Source organism: Acanthopagrus latus, chromosome 22, assembly GCF_904848185.1.
Source record: "Acanthopagrus latus isolate v.2019 chromosome 22, fAcaLat1.1, whole genome shotgun sequence".
NCBI lineage: Eukaryota > Metazoa > Chordata > Actinopteri > Spariformes > Sparidae > Acanthopagrus > Acanthopagrus latus.
Window position 1 is genome coordinate 16,152,627 of NC_051060.1, and position 12,567 is coordinate 16,165,193.

The 12,567-nt window shown below is 43.0% G+C and overlaps 1 protein-coding gene across 8 annotated transcripts in view; it reads right to left on the bottom strand.

Moving 5' to 3' along the window:
• Positions 1-12,567, bottom strand: part of nhsl1b (NHS-like 1b) — a 105,080-nt gene that overhangs the window by 25,712 nt on the left and 66,801 nt on the right. The window lies entirely within an intron of this gene.

Below are 12,567 nucleotides of genomic sequence, written 5' to 3' on the forward strand. Positions count from 1 at the left end.
GCTTTGGTTACCAAGGAGTTCTGGCTGCCTCTCCCTTTATTTCTCATCATCGGTCGCTCTCTCACATTGTCCCACTCTCTCTAACACCCTCCTGTTCTTTCTTTCCTCAGCGGGGCTCGGAATATAGCTGAAAGTTAAACATGCTTTATTAGAACGAAGAGGCGCTCTCATGCCATTTCGCTGTGAAGAGCGGAATCTCATTGCATTCGGTCGCTCCCGTCTTCTTTCCTTGACTTTCTACTCAGCTACGCTTCTCGCACAAGCTGATCAGCGTGTAGCGGGTTTCACCTCGGCGACAGACTCATCTGGGGAGTATCTGTGCATCTAATTAAACTATCAGCCACCCCTACAAGAGCAGCTCGCACATCCTTAAAAGGGAAACGTGTTGAGCTTTTCACAAGGAAGGATGCTGCTTCCACCTGCATGCTGAGTGTCATGCAAATCGGAAACATCGTTAGATACAATAAAACACACTCAAGAACTGACGTTTATGTTGTTTTATCTCATTTAGAACCATTTTATGGTTTGTTAAAACATCTTTTTCGGCCAATTTTGATGTCTAATCCAGAAAAAAAAATCTGGATGTTTTCCATCAACCCCTCTTTCCTCTGTCTGATCATTCTTAGCCTGCTGTGTGCGCACATGGCCACTGAATCTGTGCCACATGAATATAGATCACATACAATCCTCCCATTGTCCAATCCGCTCACAATCTATCACACACACACACACACACACACACACACACACACACACACACACACACACACACACACCCATTCAAACCCACGCATACGCGCACCTACTCCCACACACACACACCCAGAAAGGCAGGGCTGCCCCTCCCTCCTCTCCGCGACCGTATTTCTTTTCAGGCGAATGGTAGATGAGGGGAGGGAGGCGGGTGAGGGAGGGAGGGCTGCAACAAGAGCTTGAATGGGACTGCAAGTGATCCTTGAATTTGTGGGTAAAAAGGCTTCCCCTCTCATCCCTCCCCCCTCCTCTACTCTCCCCCAGACCACGGTCATCTGAAGCTTTCAGCCCGACTCTGAAGTGCGCTTTGATTTGTCGGTGTGTGTATTTGTTGACTAACATCACCCTACTGTACGCTGTTAAGTGTCTATTCACAGTTATTTGTGGCTGCTCTTGTCCTTGAGTTACAGAGCTCTAAATCTGGCTAATGTGCCTCCATAAATGTCAAATTCTTCTTCCTTTTCATGAAACACTGCTGTGAGGGCTTAAAAACGTATCACTGGCTTCCACACAGACACGGGTTCACATAAAGTCGTCCGTTAAGCTGTGACTTTAGACAATACAGTGGATGAACACACTCATTTACGCATTTAAACTAATATCTGAATATTGGCAACAATAAAAAAAAAAAAATCATACATTTGAGCCCTGTTTTTAACCCACTTTAGGAGCAATATGGACCCACTGACAGTGACGGTAAACTCAGGATTAACTCAGGTCAACATGTCAGCCTGAGAGTCTGTCTCCACGTTCTGTCGCTAGCCTCCGTTTGGCTTCCATCTCGTACCGTTTGGCACGCGTACAGTATTAGGATCATTTGTGCAGACGCGAGCCAAAGCAGCATCACTCGTTAAAGAGCCTATTGTTCTTAGGACAGTGTCCACACACACACACACACACACACACACACACACACACGCACGTATGCACAGTGTGACAGACAGGTCAACAACTCTATCCGCCGAAGGAGGGCTTCTAATCTAGGCCACCTCTCGGATTAGAGCCATCCGTCCATTCAGCCATACGTCCATACATCCTTCCTCTGTGAAGAATGGAAGCCTCCCCCCTTTCATATACCCCAACCCAGACAATATCAATCTTTCATCTGTTCATATGAAGGAAGCGTGCAGACGCAGCGGATGAAGCTTGGACCTCAGAGGAATAGCTTATTTAGCCCGACAAACCTCGGGGATTATTATGAACACGATTAACAAGCTATCCTGCTCGTATTAGCCCTCGGTTATGCAATTAATAAATCTTGTTTACCAAAGCTGAGGTGATGTTGGCTTTTATCTTTCCCTACGACCCAGACATAATCCTTAAAATAAACATATTGGCAAACGATCATGATTATTTTCTCCATCAATTACCTACAATAAAATATGTGACAAAATCCAACAAGTCAAAGGTCCCGTATTTCGAATAACATCCTTAGATATCTTGTTTTTTACGACCGACAGTCGTTCAATTTGCTTTCTGGCTTAATTGTGATGTTTTGTAGCCATTTAATTATTCATACTGGTAATAAAACTGATGAGAACATCAAGCAATCGTGAGCACAAGCTCTCATCACATGTTCGTTAGTATGCGGGCCTGTGGCAAGACGGTGATTATCTCTTCTTGTTAAACATCCAGCGCGAGAAAAGCCAGTGACCCTCAGAGAAGCAACGGAGAAAATGGAAGGGGGCGGGGGGGGGTGCCGTGAAAAATTAACATGTCTTGTTGCACCAGACGTTATTAAGACTCAAGGGTGAATGTGGCAGAGTGATAATAAAGGAGAGACTAATGAAGGGCTCCTGCACTTCCGTCATTGCTCCCCCCTTTTGTCATTTTCCCTGTTCAGTTTTCACACCTCACTTGGATCTCCCCATCAACCTGGCACGGATACATAAAACCTCTCACATACACAGTCTAGTTTCTATTCATTTATTTATTTATTTTGCCTGTTTTTATCCAAGACCGAAGTGCAATTCCCTCCAGCCCTGCCTCTATCATTTGATCAATCCCCAAAGCACACACCTCCCTCTCTGGTTCGATATCGGAGTCTATCAAACATCCGTTCAAATTCCCAAAGTGCCTGAATCTGACATCTACACACACACACACACACTCACAGACACACACACACCTCCCCCTCCATCTGACAGGTCTCAGCTTTTGTTTTTCCTAATTGGACTTAAGAAGGTAGAGCTAAGCTGACCCCCCCTAAAATCCCTCAACTCTACCTGATCAGCTAATGTGAAATCCCTCTCGCTCTCTTTCTGTCTCCATCCACACTCTGCTTCTTCTGTCTTTCTTTCAGACATGAGAGCTTTCATGACGGCTAATGTAATCTAGACTGTATTGATTTTTATCCCTCTTCCTCGTCTCCCTCATTTTTTTTTTCTTCTTGCGCTCTGACCTTGTACACCTTCCCCTTCATGGTTTGGAAACCTGCAAGGTGGAGATAAGCAGGAAAATGTGAGGTGAGAAAAACTGGGACACTCTGCATCTGCGGGGATAATAATATGTGTACTTTCTCCAAAAATGATGACAAATAACAACTCAACTAACCAAAAAAGATGTTGTGAGATTGCCTATTTGGACTAAGACACCGACAAAACACCCCAACTTTTAGATTATCGCCCTGTGAAAAAGGGAATACAAGCAAGAAATGTTTTCTATTTGCACATCATGGGATTAAAAAAATGTCAAGACCATTGAAAAGTAAACTAAATTGTTTGTGCTTGGATGTCTCAAATGGGAAATGTACCACAAACCCCTGACAAATGAATAAATAAATACCTTACGTCACATTTCCCTTTGCCTCCCCCCTTTTCTCTTTTTTCTGTGAATGAAAATCTATAATTTAGACCATGTAGAGCAACACGCTCTCTCTCTCATCCCTTCCCCCCTTTCTTTCATCCCTACATCTCTGTGAATGAAAGCGGAGCACCAGGGGTCAATGGGAACCCGATCGCTTTGGTTATTCTCTCAGATATAGAGCAAGGCATGAATAATCTATCAGCAAAGAGCGAGGGGGAGAGAGCAGACGTAGTACTGCAGTATGGTGATCAAACGCAACATTTAAAAGCAGGATTTTCTTTACAAAATGAGCATTTCTTGTCATTTAATGGTTGTTTTTTCACACGTTCACACAAGATTTAGGATATGGCATGAATATAGTATTGCTGAAATGTAATAGCAGCAGTGTTTTGGTGATGCTGATACGAAAAAGTTCAAGGAAACAACTCTTTAGAGCGCTAAAAAAAAAAGGCACCTAAGCAAAGTTAAACTTCAAAGTCACTCCTGAATAAACACAACTCTCTCTCAAAAATAACACGCACACACACACACACACACACACAGAAACCAAGGTGACAGAGAGGCGAGGCTGAGTAAACAAGCTGCGATGACTGTTTTTCCGGCACTAATGATTTTAGCACGAGGTAAAAGTTCCCGCGCAACACACAAACAAGTTCACTAAGCTCCGGCACTTCCTGAATGACCCCTCTCTGACACCAAACACTTGCTCGCTCTCTCTCTCTCTCTCTCTCTCTCTCTCTCTCTCTCAGCCCCTCCTGTCTGTCTCTCCTTCTCTCTGTCTGTCTCTCTTCTGTTAAACTTCTGTCTGTTCAGCAGTTCAGTTACTGGGTAACCCTCCTCCTCCTCCTCCTCCCCCTCCTTCCTTCCCTCACCCCCTTGTCCTTCCGTCTGACCTGCTCTATTGAAGCAGCTGGGATTCCTTCACACACAGACACACACGCAGACACACAACATATACATTCACACAGATGATCTTGCATCCCATAACTGCCCTCCGATAATGGAAAGTGCACATACAAATGACTTGCCTTCACACACACAGATCACCCAACAAACACGCCAATCAATGACTCAGTTTGGGTTGTCGCTGCAGACGGCAGAGCCCGCCCTGTTTACCATCAGAAAGTCAATGGTTTGACAAGACAAGTCTTTGTTTTTGGTGGTTTTCAATGAGCCCATTTGCATGATTACATGCACAATATGGAGGGGTTAAAAGAGGTCAGAATGAAGGGGGCAAAAAGTACTTTAACCTACTGTAGTGGCTCGAAACATGTCATTATAGTGAAAAGGTTTAAGTGTGTGCAGAAGAAATGTAGCTTGGTACATATAAAGGGAATGTGATTTCAATGCAGTTAAAGGTCCCTGTGAAAAAAGCAAAAAAAAAGCAAAAAGAAAGAAAACCAGCGTGAACTGGGGAGATTTTTACGTGAGTTCAAGTCAGCAATGAAAATCACTGCATTCTGTGAGTGCGTCTGTGAGTACGCAGGGTTTATTATTCTCAATGAAAAGGCAGCGGGGCCTCCCTCTATAGGCTGCTCCTCCTTTGTGATCCATGAGAAAAATCCTCAAGTCCGGCTGAGACACTGCAAACGTCGCCCTGAGCATGCACACACCGTCACTGACAGAATCAGCCTCTGATCTTCGTGCGTGTTTTCTTTTTCACAAGCATATGCATGTGCATATGCTAGCCTTGATGTGGTGACACACACACACACTTGTATTTGCTGTTTTCGGTTCAAACACCCTGTAGCTCTTCTCACACAGCTTGACATGTGTGTGAATCAGAGAAATGTCTTTGAAAAAAAGAAGAGCAATACTAATGTGGGAGGAACAAATGGAGATGGTATCAAAACCAAAACTCTGGCACAAAGGACGCGAAGAAAGAGATGCAAAGTTTGCATCCGCAAAATGTTGAAAGAGACTTTGATGCGGTGGGAGCAGCCGAGCCATTTTGCTGAGTAGCGATGCGAGGCAGGATAGAAAAGGCAGCGTTTAGAGAGACAAAAGAAAAGGGAGATAAAGGCGGCTGCGAGAGAAAAGTTTTGGGTGGAGGGCACAGGAACAGATAAAGTGAGAAGCGAGAGATAGATGGAGTGTGAATGTAAAACATCCATCGGTAGAGACTCAATAACAACTGATATTACATAGAAAAAACACATATACAAAGGCCCAGCAGGCTTGGCGGTCATGCCTAATTTTCTCTCCCCTGGCGTCTGACCCAGGCGCTCCCTACCGACCCCCTTTGAAATTCAAGCCAGGATAAAAGAGATAGACAAGACAGAGAGAACAGATAGCAGATGCATGTACCTCTGTTTGAGCATGTGGACAGACGAGACTGCATTAGTGTCTAATCTGTGCTGAAAAACACTGTTGAGCATGACTTTGTGCCTCAGCATGGTAGCCAAAACAAGACAAGCCTTAAAAACAAAAGGCAAAGTCAACTGAAAGCTGGAAGGGCACAAACTGACAAGGAGGTGTGCAACCGTTAAATAAGTCCTTCCTATGCATTCATTTAACAAGCAAACTTTTATGGCCCAATGTTAGCTTCAGTACAATAAAGTTTGGGTCGCACTTAAAATGTTAACGCTGGTTGAGCAGGGAGTTTAAATGCTGTTAATTTACGAGTGGGCTGATTTGTACGCCTGAGATTTTTGTGCCTTCAGAGAGGGTGGCAGTTTTGTTGCTAACTTGAGGCGTTTTATATCCGTGTCAGGATGGATTTGTAGCTAACCGTCAATTCCCCCCTGGCAACAGAGCTTTAAATCTAATGCAAACTAACCCCACGGGTCTGTCAACACTTCGCCCCCCCTGAGGCTGGCAGGACAATAAAATGAAACAGAAACAGACCTCTGTCTCTGTAACATTTGTCGCTTGTTTTTCAGACAGTCGATCCACAAATTTGGTCCTGATTGATCCACAAATTTGGTCCTGATTGAAATTTAGATAGGATGGATTGCCATGAAATTTGGCACAGGCATCGTTTGTGCGCAGAGGAAGGGTCCAAATACCTCTGATACTCCCCTGTTTTTGTCTTTTAAGTTCCACTTTTTCATTTTCTTTGCTATTACTGGATAGATTCTAATGACAATTTATGCAACATACATTCGTGTTCCCCTCAGCATGAACTCTAACAAGTCTGGTGATCTCTGACTCGTGCCATTTCGAGAGCAACATTTGTCCAATAATTGGTTTGAAAACAGAAAACCTGCCACTCATAACCATAATCCTAACCTCTGTTTTACTTTTTATTCAGTGTTACCGATAATTAACATGCTAACTCACTAAACTTACAAAACTGACTATACCTCAGCATGTAATTGTGCACACCTTCGCACACTGAATTTAGCATTTAGCATAACACTCACTAACATCTGGCTTATGTCTTGGATGGAAAAGGGTATGGTACTTGACATTAACAGTCACAGCTATTTATCAGCTCCAGCTCTGATTGGCAGGAATCGACTCATTCATGACACCCTTGTGAACACACTAACTTAATCTGTAAGGTGTCGTAGATTTTGACATTGGCGTGTAAATACTTTTCCATCTGTCTCTGTTCAGGCAGTGTTTAGTCAAAATAGAGTGTGAAATGGAGAGTGATGTAAAAGCCTATTTTTAGAGTTTACCTGAATTTTAAAATGAACACATGTTTTTTCAAACTAACAGCAAAGGATTGTTTAATCAGTTCTCATCTGAAATCCCATGTCTCCATGTTTGTATCGTGCCACAGCTAAACAGCACTGTGGCTAGACAGCAGACAGGGAAGTTATTCAGTGTTGACCCCGGCTTAAAATCAATTCAGCAGTTTTCTTAGCATTCAATTACTACACAAAGCTATTGCTACTCTAAACTCTGGCTCTGCAGGTGTAATACATGTCCGACATGCTATCATAACATAATTTCCCGGTGGAAAAATCCATCCAGCCACTGGTAGAGTATCATAAAGACGGACCCCTGGCAGCCCCCAGACTACATTAAGAGCCATTACCATCTAGCCAAACTGTCTCCACTTATATTGACTCCTGGCCCTTCTCACTCTCCAGCGGACCCCCAAGAGGTGCCGTCACATCAATAACCACAAGGCCAAAGTGAGTTTGTGTGTCTCACTGGTCCTGTGCCTTCATATGACTTACAGCAGGGTGACATCACTCTGTAAGTATGGGTGTAAATGTTACTGTGCATGTGTCAGTGTGTGCCTGCAGCTGATAAAGACAACAGACAACAGACCTAATCATACATCACCTTTCAGGAAGTCCAGCTTACTATATTGCATTCATCTACCCTTTATCCTTACTGTGTCTTTGTTTCTGCACATATAGGTTATATAGACATCACATGTGCATGAGCCTATAGTCAATATGCATACAAGCATGTAACCACACACAACTTATTATGCACATGCATACACACACACACATCCATCCCATTACACACAACATATGTTGGCTGCCATGCTGCTTTTACTGACCTACATTTCTTCACCAACGCTGTCTGCTCTTCTCTCCTAAGGGCCCGTGTGTGTGTGTGTGTGTGTGTGTGTGTGTGTGTGTGCGTGTGTGTGTGTGCACAATGGCAGCACACCATCATTAATCCAATTTTATAATTAACTTCACACATAAAATGCTATAAATCTGACACAAACACACACATACGACACACTGTGGAATGTCCTGCTTGTGGTCGTCGACCGATTTCACTTTGAGTGTTTGTGAATGTGTGTGTGTGTGTGTGTGTTTCTAAAATATTAGATGTGCAAGCCCCATGAATGAACCTCACAACTGGCTTAATTAAAAGTGTGATGTGAATAATGTCCAAGCTGGTACAATGACAGGAATCGATAGGTAGCAGCTGGAATATGACTTCATCTGCTTTAACAAGATGATTTAGCACCATCGATATTTCACTGCACGTTTTACACTGAAGCCATTTAGCTGACACTCCAATCAAGAGTGATTCACCATGAAAACGGCAGCTTTAGTTTAATTTCCAATTGGCTGTAAAAAATGGATGGCTTGAAACATCAGCACGGTCATAACAAAAAAACAAAACAGAAAGCAGAGGTGACAGATATTCCTTATTTTACACCGTAGCACTTGAGCATGAAGCAGTGCCTCTGCTGTTACACTGACCCCCAGTGCTCATCTCACACTGAGGACGAGAGGGTCTTGTCTGATTTCGACACAGAGGCACAGAGACAGACTGAGCTAATTTAGGTTAAGTGCCTCCAGTAGCTCAAGGGCACAAAGCAACAAGCCACCTGGGGCTAGCCTGCATCACAGTTGGAGTAAGCTGTACGTGCATGTGTTTGCGGCTGTATGTGTGTCGGGCAGACACAGGGATCCCAGTGGGAAGTGGGTTAAAGCCATATCAGCTACAATGTGTGCATGCATGTTTATCTACAGTTCTTCCACCGCTGGAGCGAAATTGAACACTACCCCATTTGACCCACTTCCCACATTGCACCTCACTCATCAGCAACTACAGTAGGTCAATTGAAGAGGGGGAAGAGGGGAATCACAGCACCAAACCACCCAATCAACGATCAGAAATACATCAATTGACCAATGACGGTTCATTTAGGAAGTGAGCAAGACGATCAGCCTGGAGGCAGGGGCACAATCAGGAGGTTAGATGTGAAGTCGGATGCGAGGTCTGGTGGCGTGGCATTGATTGTTGTTATTAACCAACACATTTACACTGCATGACCGGACTTGGCACCATTCATCAGGCCTATAACAACGATCCAATTTACATCTCCTCTCTATTAACTGGTTGTTACAACTTCAGCAACACACAAGATGACGGAAGGTTCAAAATTAACATTACGTATTTATATTCTGTTAGGGGGGCTGTGGAAATTTACTCACCTGGCTGCGAGAACTCAAAAGATATCATAATCACTGAAAAAGACTAGATCTTTTTATAGACATTTTGTTGATTACTGTACTTTGTTTCAAATACAAACACGTTTCAATCTTCAAACTCAGACAAATGATTTTCATTTAGTCACCCTGCCGCTTTAACTTCCTGGGAGACATCAGATGATCAGAGTCACAGGGTGTGGAAGGAAGTAAGCAAGTGTGACTAAACGTATAATGTGAATCAAACTGTTATACATTAACTCATCTGACAACATTTCTGACTGAGTCACGTCTGATAGATTTTCATCGGCAGTGGCGATTGCTTACACCAACAACTCCCTTGATCCCAGCCCACTTCACAACATCATATAACTAACCCCAATAGCAGAAAACATGTACTGTGCGTTTGAAGCCTATACACTGAGCACAAAATGGAGCCTTGTATGAAAAGATATACAGATAACAATGAGGGATAATGATTAGAATTAAAAAAAAAACTTTGAAAACTCATGATACGTAAAGTCCGATGTCATCTTATTGTGGCTGGACAGCAGCACCAGGCTCCAGACTAACCACTGCCACCAAATCATCAATGCTGAATGCAACTGAGCTCAAGCAGTTATCAGACCAAAGCTTTTATCTTTACTACATTTTTCCAAATAGGGTTTCATCATTGTCTCTAGGCTGCAACACAACAAGTAGTAGATTCCTGTAACTGGACAAAGTCTTTATTTAGAAGTTTGGGGTTTTTTTAGGTCCAAAATGTCCGTACCATGACAATAAAGGCATTTTGACTGTTTACAAAGAGACCTTCTTTGAATTTTCCTTCAAGTTTTATTTATACATGTATCCCTTCTAAAGAGCACATATAACAAATTCTCCAGGAAGTGCTCCAATCCTCAAAATCTTTATGGTCTGATCACCATCATCAGACTCATGACACATTAATGCTATACTGTAATAATGCGTCTCTTTTATAGTAATACAGATGTAATCCTGGGGTGAAGACAGACTGGGTTAAATATGTCTCAGTGCAGGCTTAGTGATCATAGGATGATGTGGATCAGTTTCATCTGTAAAAGACACACAGATGTACGCACACACAGTGAGAATGAGACCCTGTGATTGGTAGTTTCATCTGACTTATCAAACAGACTCAGCGATGCATTATGCAGAAGTGTGTGTGTGAGCACACATGGACTTGCTAAGCCTGGGTTTCTAAATTGATAATCCTATGTTGAGACCTCGTCTAGGAAAAAAAAAAAAAAAAAGCAGCGCTCCAAAATCTACTCAACCCCTCTTCTCCCTCTATCCTCCTCCCCCTTCCTTATTTAATAAACCGCCCCCTCTGCCTCCCCCTCTCCTCTCCCTGTCTATCTCTCCGACCCTCCCTCCCCTTCTGTCCCCTCTGAGCAATAATAAAGGGATGGAGGCATTAATAGAGGACTGCAGACCTCTCCTGGATGCAATCAGTGCGCCCTCCTAATGTGCCCCGAGGGAAACGAGACCAGCTCCCTGATCAAATACTCCCTAAATTTAAGACCGCCATTATTCCAAATTAAATTGCTCATGACACCTCGTGTGTCTCTTTTTGGTGTGGATGAATGGATACGTTCAGTCTGATAGGCAATTAATCCACAGGAACGTAATTATGTTTGGTAATTACCATAATCCGATCAATGTGGTCTCACACACTGAAGTGTTTCATTGTGTGCGCTCTAAAGTCGGTTAAAATTGATGATTCGCAAGTGATAAACTTTAAAACTAAAAGGAGTAACGATGCTGCACTGTCACCTGACGAATGAGTCCCTCTGCTCCTCTGTATTATAACGCCACCTTGTGGTTAGAGTGTGCATCAACTGACACACACTGTAAGTGCTCTTCTAGTGTCATCCTAGACAGTTCTCTGAAAAAGGTTAACGACAGTCGGGGAATGTGGCTCCTGCAATAAACAAACAAAATTAGACTAAAACTGTCACCACCTCTCCTGCGGGTTCGCAAGCAAAGAAAAGGGGCTGGAGTTTCCCTTTTCTCTACATTTTTCCCTCTTTTTTGTCTTTCATCCTAATCCATCCACGCATGTGGAGTGCAAAACCCTCGAAAAAAGAGACGTTGCCATGGCGAAGACAACTCATTAACGAGACAGATTTAAAGGAGCTCTTAAAATCACTTTCTGCTCCCCCCTCCCCAGCTTCTCTCTCGCTCTTTCTACATTCAGTCTCTATGGGGGAACATGAGCTTTTCAGAGGCTTGGCTTGGCTTTCTGAGGCTTAATGGAACCTCCAGCTGATTGGGACATAAAGGGGCCTGGAGCTGAGGAGAAGGAAGGAAGAGTGAGGCGGAGGCTGGTGTACATGGTGGAGCAGTGAGGGGGGTCTGTGGTTGATGAGAGTGATAAAAGATGAGATGGATTGGATTGTGGAACAAAGTCCAAACCAAAGCAAGCAGCTTCTTCTTTGTAGTTATTAATATTTTTAACACTTTAAAATGTTTAGCCTACATTTTGGTTAATGTGTAAATTTGTATTGTTGATCTTTACACTTGTGATTAGTCGATGAAGACGGACGAAAAAAATGAATCAGTGACTCTTTGATAACTGATTAGTCATTTCAGTTATTTTTCAAGCACATGTCAAACATTTGCTTCTGAAATGTAACGATTTGTTGCCTTTTCATCAGTTACGACAGTAAATGAACAGTTTTTGTGTTCTGGACTGCAATTTTAAGATGTCACTTTGAGAATTTTTCACACATAAAAAGTTGGGAGCTGTGCATCAAAAACTGCATTCATCAGTCTATTTTTGCCATTGATTATCGTTCAGGTTAAGCGCTTAGTTGTTTAGTGCATAGAGCCCTAAGTGACGTTTTCAAACAGAGTTCATATTTGAGATCTCTGCTTGATAAATGACCTGAATGACATGAACTATGAAAATAGTTAATTTCCTCTCCAATTTTACCAATAGTTAGAAAGATTCTTCCACGATCCTGTGCATCACTGGTACCAGCATAAATGAAAGCTGTTAATGTAACTTTCCATGGGTTAAAGACGAAGAAACTGTACTTTTGTGCACTTTTTGTGAACCACACATTAGAAGTCAGGAATGTAACCATGTGTGCGGATGGAGAGCAGGCTGGTCAGTAGGGCAAAC